The sequence below is a fragment of the Crocodylus porosus genome, unplaced genomic scaffold, assembly GCF_001723895.1.
Source record: "Crocodylus porosus isolate Cpor-Errol unplaced genomic scaffold, CroPor_comp1, whole genome shotgun sequence".
Classification (NCBI taxonomy): Eukaryota; Metazoa; Chordata; order Crocodylia; family Crocodylidae; genus Crocodylus; species Crocodylus porosus.
This window is the reverse complement of record NW_017728931.1, coordinates 22,068,112-22,079,531: the sequence shown is the minus strand read 5'-3', so window position 1 is coordinate 22,079,531 and position 11,420 is coordinate 22,068,112.

The following is an 11,420-nucleotide window of genomic DNA, read 5'->3' as shown; positions in this document are numbered from 1 at the left end:
CAGGCCCCCAAGGCTACCCCCACAACCCTAGGTACCATCACTTAAAAAAAACACCCAGAAAAAGTACAGAAAAAAATGGGGGGAAAAAAGCCTCTGCTTACCTTAGAAGCAGGGGGGGCGGGGCTCCAGGGCATCCTGGCAGAACTCCCCTCCCCGTCCCCCCAGGCAGCACAGGACAGCAGAGGGACAGGAGGGCCCAGGCTGGGGCCGCTGGGGCTGTCACCCTGCCCTGCACTGTGGGGGCGGGGCCCCAGTCAGCCACATGGCAGCTCCAACTGCTGGTAGGTGCCCGTTTTTTGGGTTTTTTTAAGTATGGGGTGGGGGGATGGGGCCAGCCAGGGCAGGGTCAGGGGCTTTGGAGGGGGCTGGCGGAGGGAGGAGCTGGCCACGGCAGGGGTCAGGGGCCTTGGGGAGGCTGGTGGGGGGAAGGGCCTGCCACAGCATGGGTCAGGGGCCTCAGGGGGCTGGTGGGAGGAGGGGCTGGCCACAGCAGAGGTCGGGGAGGCTGGGGGAGTGGGCGGCACCATCAGGGGTCCCCCCCATAGTCCCTTCCCCCCTCCTCCAGCACCCCCGACCCCTTACTCACCAGCACCAGAGCCCTGGTGCCGAAACATACGGCTTGGCCTGCCACATGTTTCAGCCAGGGTGAGGGGCCCACCATAGAGATGCTCTGGCAGCCAGAGCATCTCCATGGAGGACTCAGCCTCCGGTTGCCTCACGTTGCCTGTGCCGCTTTTTTAAGCTTCGATTTTTTTAGACCCCTGGATATCCTTTTTTTGTTCCCGCATGTGCCTGTTGCCCTGCTCATGTGGACGTGCCCTCTGTGTCTTGATACAAAGGCAGCAGATGGAGGTAACCAGCCTTCTACACGTGGAACTAACAGAATTAATAGTAAGTTTTATGTATATGAAGGTCTTCTATGGATCTACTCCAGTGAAGCCAGAAGCTGGTTAAATATGTAACAGTTCAAAGCCCATATTACCCTGAAGGTGCCTTATAAGGGTCAAGAATCTCTTACTGAATGCTTAATGGAACAGAAGGATAAGCTGAGGTGAATATTTTTACATAGATTTTCTCCTAACATCCAGAGGAAGATTTGAATGATGTATATAATGATTGATGAGAAGTCACATTGTCAACATTTTCTCATTTCCTAACGCTGCACCTTTATAATAAGCTTCACAAAATTAATAGAGTAAAAAATAAAGTGAAATTGAAGGAATAACCTAAAGATGATTCACATAACTGTATTAATTTCATATTTGAATAATTCCCTTAAGCACCATGCTAAGAATTACTACTAAAACTACTTTGCATGAAACTAACACCTTTTTCTGCCTCCTCTGCCTTAGACGGTAAGGTGACAGCAAGTGCCTCAGACAACTTGGAATACAATAATATAAATGTAATTATACAAGGTTTCCCTTGGAGGTGGTTGGAAATACTGACAAGCTAACATTGTTAGAACAATCCAGAAGATAAATTGGACAAACTTAATTAGCTTACCTGTGATTTACAGTATTGTACTGTATGTACAGTATTTATATAATGAAAGCCCCAATACCTGCAAACACTTATGCTGGTACTTTACCTGATTTCAACAGGCTTACTCATGATCATAAAAATAAGCATGGTCATAAGCATAATGTTAAATATGAGATAGATTAAGACTTTTAGCACACTGAGTATATACACAAAATGTCTACTTTTACTTAATGAAGTAAAACTTGAGAGTTAGGCCATTGTAGTTCTTGTTACTACCAGGTTAAGTGCATCCTGTCACACCCTTCCAACACAATGTCACCACCAGAATGCCATGGATGATTTGCCAAGAGATGCTGAAGTTGTATTAATTACTTTAAACTCAGCAATTAAAAAATTCTTACAAATTTTCATATACAATTATTCTTTGATACATACTAGGATTTAGAAATATTCATGGTAAAAATAATATCCACAATCACAAATATTGTATTACATGCATGTTAGTAGTAGACCTTGAATAATTAACATTAAATGGATTTATTTAATACTAAATGGTTGCAAATTCAGCCTGGTACATATTTCAGTTTTTAAATAGTACATGCAAACACTAACAGTTTAAATAGGCCCCCGGTGGACATTTTTTTGTTCATATTTGGTGGCAGGAACAAGATTTGCCAAAATATTACACCTGTCTTCCCTCAGTTCCTTCATGAGTAGCCCACAGCACTGCATATAGAAATCCTTAAATATACTCCTTTTGCCTACTGATGCTTCTGTGCTTCAACATGCTCACCTATGTACTCATTTTTCTCCATTAAATTAAGTAACTTTGGGGATGGAACTTTGTTGAATGGTCATTTTCTTAATAGATTTAGTGCATTTTTTTTGTTGTATAGTCACAAAAATATCAAAGTGCCCAAAGCAGTGAATAGAAAACTCTTTAATTTTACAAGTAAATAATTATCTATGTTTTCAGTTGTTTTCCATTAATATTCAACCTTTTTTGGGGGGAAAAAACCTCGATGCATGACATTGATCTTACAAAAAACTTAAGGCTTGAATGAAACTACTTTTTAAAAATCAGACCTACATTAAACTAACCTTCAGGTTCCACCTCTCATCTATGTAAACTACATGGCAATTCCTTCAGAAAAAGAACTGACTTTTAAAAAAGCAAAGCCTTTTATTTACCCTAGATAAGCAAGGCTGATGTATCATGTTCTAGTTCTGGAGCTAAACGTAGATCTCCCATGAAAATGTGTGTGTGTTTTTGGGTTTTTTTAATCTATAGCAGGAAGTTAGGCAGGAAAGACTGAGGTAGGAGGGACATTCTAGACAGAAGTTTTACTATGAAGCCAACAGTGATAAAATAGCCTTAAGGAAAATACCTTTTCCATTATTACAATAACATTCATAAAAAAGTATACGAAAATACTGTTAATTCTAACTTTAAGAACAGAAAGAAACATTAAAGCTTTGCTCCCAAAAAACAAGGTTCACTTTGGTATCCAATTTGAAAGTTAAAACTTTTGCTATATAGATGTGGCTATTACACTTACCCTGCTCCTGATGCATGTGTTTATCTACTGTATTATCTACTCATCCCAAATCCGGGATGACACCAAATTTAAGACCACCCCCAATAATTAGATTCTATACACAGAAATGTATAAGTTTGTTATAATTTTTCCACGTATAGAATTTAATTATTGGGGACCATCTTAAATTTGTCTCCCTCCCTCCCCCACCAACTGCTGTAGTATGAAAAGCGGTGGAAAGGTGGGGGAAGTAGGGATGAGGCAGGTGGACATCCCCCCGCTCTCCCCCCCACTACCCTCATTTAGCCAAACACAGTGCCTGCTCTGCCTGCCCTGGTGCCTCCCCCTGCCCCATTGCTGCATGCCATACCCCACCAGATCCTGCACTGCTTTGTTTCCCACCCCCCACCATGCTGAATTTTGGGGGAAGGGAATCTCATCTTGGAATCAAGTAAATATGGTAAATATTCACATTCTGTTGTCTGATTTAGCATCCTCTGTGGATGACTGGGAAAGGACAGCAGAATCCCGCTCTGGTTGGTGGAGTCAGCTTGCAGGTGGAGCAAGGCAGACTGGATCAAGTTTTGTGATGACCAGCATCAGAGGAGGAAAGAATTTGCTGCTCTGATTCAGAGCATTGCTAGTATGCACATGTGCTCTACCTGTGAGCAGGACTGTCACTCACACATTGGACTCAGCAGCCAAAGAACTCACCAGCGCATACATCATGCTATGTAAAGAGTGACAATGCCAATTGATTGATTGATTGAGTGATTGATTACCTGTTAAGTCAATGATCATTTTAAACATAAAAAGCAGAATTTTTGGAATAAGTTTCTTGGCCATTTTAGCTGTACCTGACAAGGTGTTATACTAACTGAAATCAGAGTATCTTGCAGAATGCAATTGCAATGTCCTTTGCTCCCATACCACTTTTATAAAACCTCTCCCAATTCCCTTTCACAACAGCCCTCAGTTTAAGACTACTTGGTTCAGGGCTCAGATTAGTTAACATGTGACTGAGGGCTGGCCTACAAATAGACACTCCATAATGTTGAGAGGTTGGCCTCTACTACACTAGACTGCTTTGGCTGCCATAACCTCTGGCAGCAAGAGCAGCCACAACAGGGAAGCACCTGGAACATGGTGACATCCGTGTGATTCCACTAGAGAAGTTCTGCTGGTGGAGCAAAGTCACAGGCAGAGGGAGAAAATATTATTGTGGGGGAAGGAAACACCAAGTAAAACTTAGAAGATACTGCTACTGTGCTGCTACACAGACACCGCCCAGTGGGTACGTGTGTTGTGGGGGAAGGAGTATGGAGGAGGGAAAGGGCAGGGGGCAGATCAAGTCCTCCACGGTGATGGAGAGACTGAGGCAGGGGCTGGGTTGAATGGGGCCCTGGGGTGGATTATGGGACAGTTGACCAACATCCACCATGAGAGCTCTTGGTAGCCCCTTGGCAGTGCTGCTGCACCCAGGACCCAGGACCCAGGCCCAGCCCTGGCCTCCCCGCACCAGCAACCTGCTGGGCCAAGCACATGGCCCCCCACAGCCTCTCTAACCCCGCTGCTCCATGGAGGTTCTCTGCACTTGAGCTGGCCTTCCCCATCCTCCCCAGCACAGCCAGCACAGAAGAACATGGCCTCTCCCACCACCCAGGCCCTTCCCAGGGTGGCCTGAGCCTTTCCAGGAGTGCAGGGGGGCTCCTCCTTCCCCCAACATGGGGGCCTCAATCTGTCCCCCTGTCCTCCCCACCCCAACACCCCTTCTCCCCTGCCCACACTGCTGAATGCTGCTCCACACATGGCCGGGCTGCATTCCTGGCTGCCTGCCTGTGTGTGCCCCTCCACCCCTGCTGCAGCTGCCAGGAGCGCACGCCTGGGCTGCCCTTCAATGCTCTGCAGTGCCATGCATTTGGGGGACCAAGCCCCGTTAGCCCCAGCTTTCCGCTGCCTATGGACAAAGTATACATTGGGAAGGTACTAGTAGCTAGAGGGACAAGGACAGCTCGCAAAAGACGGGAGTGTTGTACATGATTACTGCTGGCTAGCAGTAGAAGCCTTCTTTCACCTGGAAAGGTAGAGGCCACACCTGCCAGGCAAAATAAGAGGTTCTGCCACTACAGAGTAGCCTCAAGCTTGGGCACGTTCTGTTTTGCTGGAAAATCAAGCCAGACTGACTAAAGAGGTGTATAAACTAATGTATATAAATCAAAGTGCAATATTCCCTCCCATAGGTGCTCTCACATTCAGAACTACAGAGGCCTTTCATCCTCCAGAGAACTGAACTGCAACAAATTAAGTCCACCTTACTTCTGAATAAGAGCATCCATACAGAGATTTAATGCACTCTGATTTACTCATATTAACTCCACACCTCCAGTTAATTCCTTTTAACTCCCTATGGGGCTTACATACCCATTATTCTCCCACAGCATCTTACTGATAACAGAGTAAGCCTTGAGCTTCTTTTAATCCAGAGACTTCCTGAGTGAAGAATCAGCAGCATTATTTTGTCTTCATACTATTTCTTGACTAAAATCTAATATGTATGAATTTTTTTAAAATGGTTTTTAGTCCCATGTATAAAGGAGGTTTTCCATCCCTCCCAATTTCTCAGTTTAACTTTTCAAGACCATAGACCAGAGGTGGGCAATTTTTGGGCCCACGGGTCATATTAGCAATTCTGGGGAGCTGCTGCAGGCCAGTCAGCACCCCCCAGATTCCCTGCAAAGGCCGGAGCCCACGTGCCCTGTGGCTCCTCCCTGTCACTGTCAACAGTGCATATCCCCAGCCTGCCCCACAGCCACTCCAGATTTGTCCTGGGTGGAGTGGACCAGCTGGAACCCATGCATACAGCCCTGAGCCTGACCCACGCTTGCTCCAGACCACCTGCCTATGCTGAGCAGCAGCCCAGCAGAAGCTGCTGCTTGGTACAAGGAGAAAGTGTCCTGACCCTCCCCCTCGCTACTGACAAGCCCTTCTTGCTGCAGCCACCTGGAGCCCACACCCAAGCTGCCCTGTGGCTCCTCTCCACTGCCATCACCATCACCTCCAAGCTGGCCAGTGCTGGCAGTGCAGAGGAGTCACAGGGCACCCCAGGCATGGGCTTGCAAGATGGGCTTGGAAGCAGTGAGGTGGAGGGGCTGCTTTTCCCCCATGCCAAGCAGCAGCTTCTCTCGGCCACTGTCACTGTTGCTGCTCAGAATGGGCAGGTGAGTCCTGAACAGGCATCAGGCAGTCTGGGGCTGGGCATGTGGGTTCCAGCTGGTCTACTCCACCAGGCCAAGTCTGGAGCAGGTGTGGGGTAGGCCAGGTTAGAGCTGTGCACATGGGTCCCTGCCCATACCATGGGGCTGAGACCAGTAGTGGCAGCAACCGAGAGGACCTGCCACCACCTGGGCTGCCTAGAAAGGCATCCTAGCTATGAAACCTCCCCAGCCCGGCTGTGTACCTAGGGGGCATCAGGATGTACCACAAGCTGGACAGTACTGCAGGCCATATTTTGCCCAAACCTGCCATAAACAATACTCTCCACACTGTCCCTCCTCCCACCCCGACTCTACATCAATTATTGCATTTCCCTTCCCCCTGCCAATACTGTTAGAATCAATATCCCTTTTGTTTCCTTCTTTGTCCCGTGTTTATGAGCATTGGACCACATTGACTAGAGTACAAAACAATCTCTCACTTAGATGCACCTTTATCTCTTCCCTCATACAAGCCCCTTCTTTTGGCCATTTTAACAATATTGGTTCCTTCCTGCTCACTGAATTTTACCTAGTCTCTCTCCGACTCCATATTCTTCAAGAGAGGAAAAGTCTTACTGTTTGTTTTATACAGTATTGAAAACAAGGACAATGATTAATCATATCTTATACAACTTCATTCTTGTTTCATAATCCCCAGTTGGTGCTGTTAATTTTTTAAATCTGTATTAGAACCAAGTCCTTCAACAAGGACAAGTGCAAGGTGCTGCACCTAGGGAGAGGGAATCACCAGCATAACTATAGGCGGGGGCTGTTGATGACCTTCTCAGCAGCAGAAAGAGATCTGAGTTGTTGTCGACTCCACAACAAATACGATGCAACGGAACAATTAGCAGAGCTAACTGCACTTTGCCATGCGTTAGTAGATGCATCACGAACAGGTCCAGGGAGGTGATGCTGCCCCTCTATGCTGCACTGGTCAGGCTGCAGCTAGATTACTGAGCCCAATTCTGGGCACCACAATTCAAGAAGGATGTGGACAACCTCGAGGGTCCAGAAGAGGGACACTCATATGGTTAGATGCCTGCAGGGAAGGCCTTATGAGCAAAGGCTGAGGCGGGGAGAAGGGCGCAGCGCAGCCCAGTGGCTGCAAGCAGGCAGTGTCTGCCATTCCTGGGGCTGAAGCAGGAGCAGCACCAGGCTCTTTGCGGCACTCAGGGTGGGCAGAAGCCCTACTCACCCCGCTTCTCCCCACTCACTGCAGGCCTTGCTGCAACAGGCCCTGGGAGCGGCCGATGCCAGCTGCCTGTAGCCACTGGGCTGAACTATGCCCTGAACCCCCCAGCAGCTGCAAGCTGGCAGCATCCACTGCAGGCTCGGGCTGGTGGCAGCACCAGGCTCTTCCCAGCGCTTGGGGTGGGCCACGGTGATTGGAGGGGGGCTGCTGCTACCCCAGATTTTGCTGTATCCCCCTGCAACCTGCACTCCCAACACTGCTGCCAAGCACTGAGAAGAGCCTGGTGCCGCCGGCGGCCCCAGCCTGCTCTCGTCCCACTGCAAGCAGCTACCTACCTCTGCTGCAGCCCTAGGAGCAACAGATGCTGCTTGCTTGCAGCTGCTAGGCTGCACTGTGGCCCAAACCCCCCAGGGCTCCATGCCCCGAACCCCCTAGCACAGCAGAGCTCAGCAGCTGCAAGCAGGCGGCGTTTGCCACTCCCAGGGCTGCAGCAGGGGCAGACAGCCTCATGCAGCCGCACAAGAGCAGGCTGGGGCTGGTGGCCGCTGCAGGCTGGGGCTGGTGGCGACATCAGGCTCTTCCCAGCACTCTGCAGCAGTGCTGGGAGGGCAGGTTGCAGGGGGCTATGGTGAATTTTGGGGCGGTAGCAGCCCCCCTCCCATCACTGTGACCCACCCTGAGCACCGGGAAAAGCTTGGTGCCACCGCTGGCCCTGGTCTACAGCGGCCACCGGCCTCAGCCTGCTCTTGTCCAGCTGCACATGGCTGCCCATCCCTAGTGGAGCCCTGGGAGTGATGGACGCCACCTGATTGCAGCTGCTGGGCTGAACCATGCCAGGGGGTTGCACAGGGACACAATTGTTCCCCTGGGGACACAATTCCCCAGGGAAAGCGGAGCCCCAGGGGTTTTGGGTCATGGCTCAGCACACCTGCAGCAGGGGCAGGCAGCCACTTACAGTCAGACAAGAGCAGGCTGGGCCAGCAGCCACTGCAGACTTGGACCAGCAGAAGCACCAGGCTCTTCAGGGGCAGGTGAGAGGGCTGTGTGGGCCAGGCCCTCTTCCCCTCCCCTCCCAAACTCAGACTTAACTGCTTAGGGAAGGGCGGAGTGTGCCTATGCCAATTGCATATATGCAAATTTACCTTGCATATAACGAATTTCAGGTACAAAAGGATCAGCGCACAAGAGCAAATTTGCATAAATTGAACCTGCATAAATCAAGGGAAATCTGTACTCAAAAAGAATTTGAAAGGAAGTAGTAGTTTAACCTGTCAAAGCAGTGACCTATTGTTTGCACAACAGGAAGACAGGTCATTCTAATAGCAGTAAAACTACGCAAGTTTTCCTCTAAAAAGAAGCAACACATTCCTTGCTTAACATACACTTATGCATCTGCAAGGCAAAATTCAACAGTATGCACAACTGTACACATTACTGATTAGGCAAAAGAGGCTTAAGTTGTGGCCTTAACTTTAGGTTTCTGAGCTCAATCAGTTTCAGGTTCTGACCTGAAATCATATCCTCTTGTAAAGATACTTCATAATTGGGTTAAAATATATTAGGCGTTTTGCAAAACAGAAAAGTGCCCAAAAGGGACCCTGCCTTAGATAACCAGGTTACTAAAATGTCCTTAATATTAACACAGTTCTACACCTTTGTAATGATGAGAGAGTTTTTCCAAAAGTAACATGATGCACTTTAGCTTTCACTTACTGCAGGGTATTTGTGAACACAGTTACCACATTGGTTGTCCTGCTCTAGTCATTTCTCCCTGCTAATGATCTTTAAATATGATTTGTCCATACCCTTAAATACAAAACAAGACTTAACTTGTGTGTGGTTAAAGAACTACTACTACCCTTTGCATATTCTATTTGTCAGGTATAAAACACAACTTTAAAACTAATTTGATGAAAGCTAAACCAAACAGAAGGTATAGGTTGTAGCTGTGCTGGTCTAAGGACATAGGCAGATAAGGTTCTTTGGGCAAATCTGATCTCTTTTATTAGATCAATGCAAATAGTTGGAAAAATTCTTCTTTGCAAGCTTTTGGGTATAAATACCCTTCATCAGGCTGAGGAAGCATCTGCACTTGGTGTGTGCTCATCCTGGATGGAATGAATAGTAAGGAAGCCAGAGGCTGGTAAGCATGCAAGAAAGCCAGTCAGTAAAGATGTAAAACCAAACAGAACTGTTTTACAGCGTGTTGCCTGTGTAAATCGTTCTACAGAGACAACAGTCAGACAAAACTCTTGTGGTAGAGGCAATATCTTTTATTAGATCAACTAGATAGTTGCAAAAAAAATTGTTTTTTTATTTGCAAGCTTTTGGGCCCAAACACCCTTCATTAGGCAAAGGAGAATTCAAAGACGGTAAAATTTCTCCCTGGTAGAAACAAAACTTCATATTGCACAGGAGAACTAAAAGCTGATAAAGTTCTCCTGGGTAAGGAAGTTCATTTGTAAAGAGACTGTTCTTCAAGTAAGCAAATTAGGCTCAAACAAAGGCTGTAGTAGTTTGTTAACCAAAGGTTCTCCACTGGCATGCAAGTTGCTGAATTTTGCTTCCTTAAGTTGTTTATGTTGCACATGAGAACTAAAAAGGTGGTATGGTTCTCCTGAGTGGTAAAGTTCATTTGTAAAAAAGCTGCTCTGTGAGTTTATTTCAAAATGGCTAATTATGATATGCTCTGTTTGAGGGGTATGTGTTGTAGCCGTATTGGTCTAGAGGTTGCAAAAAAAAAATTATCTCCCTATGCCTCTAGACCAACACGGCTACAACAAATATCCCTCAAACATCTACAGCAACTGTGGAACTGAACAGTCCCTTCCTAAAGTTGAGCCTCCTTACTCATGCTAATTACCTGTTACTCCTTGGTGGAGACCAGAGATATTACATGGAAGATTATGGTATCCCAGCCAAATTATACATGGGAGTTCAAGGACATTTATCCTAACGTATATCTTTTCCCCCTTTAACATTTATCGTAGTACTTGATTATCTCCTGCAGTGTTTCTATTAATGATCTCTTCAAGAAGGACACATTATAAATGTAAAAGAGGTACACAGCCAAGTTGACAGCATACATTTCTTACAGATAAAAAACATTAAGGAAGTAACTAATCATGGAATACCTATGATGCCAGAACTAACAGCATGAAGAAAGGTCTATATATGAATTCACTGAATATAATTGTATACCATTATATTGCAGGTATATCTAGAGTCCCAATCAAGTTTGGGTCCTATTTTAAGTCATGGTACATACATGCAGTAAAATAAAAAAGTCCCTGTTGAAGAAAATATATTCTTAAAATACTGTCTGGATGTTACCACTGAATATCACAAGTGTGTTCTGCAGAAAATCTCTGGCTCATAAGAGCAATTGGTTACTCTATCTTTAGCCTATTTCTACTTCTCCAACATTGGCTATGCCTTAGGATGCAGGCTTTATGCAGCTTCATTTTATATAAAAGAAAATAATTTGCCCTCCATTGCATATCTTTCTTTTTAATTAGAACCTGAATTTTTCCATATACCATCTTCACAGAGTCCCACCACCACATACTCCTCATATAGAAAAGGTAGTGGTCATTATACATGCACAACAACATTAGAAGTCACTCTACTGATACCATGAGACAGACTGGAGCCAAATATTACTGGGTAACTGTCCAAACTGACTGAGTCTGGATTCTTTTAATTCCAGAGCACCCAAACTGTCATCTCTAATTCTTGTATTAGTTAAGCAATCCGCTCGTATTAGTTAAGCAATAACACTCGTTTACAACAGCATATTTCCCAATGCCTATACTACTACACATTTCCTAGCAACTGGCAGTTTGGAGGTGGAGGAGGAAGCATCTGCCATTTAACACGACATTATAATAGCATTCAGTATCTAATCACAAATATACTAAGCGATGGCTCTCACCCCACCAAAGCTCT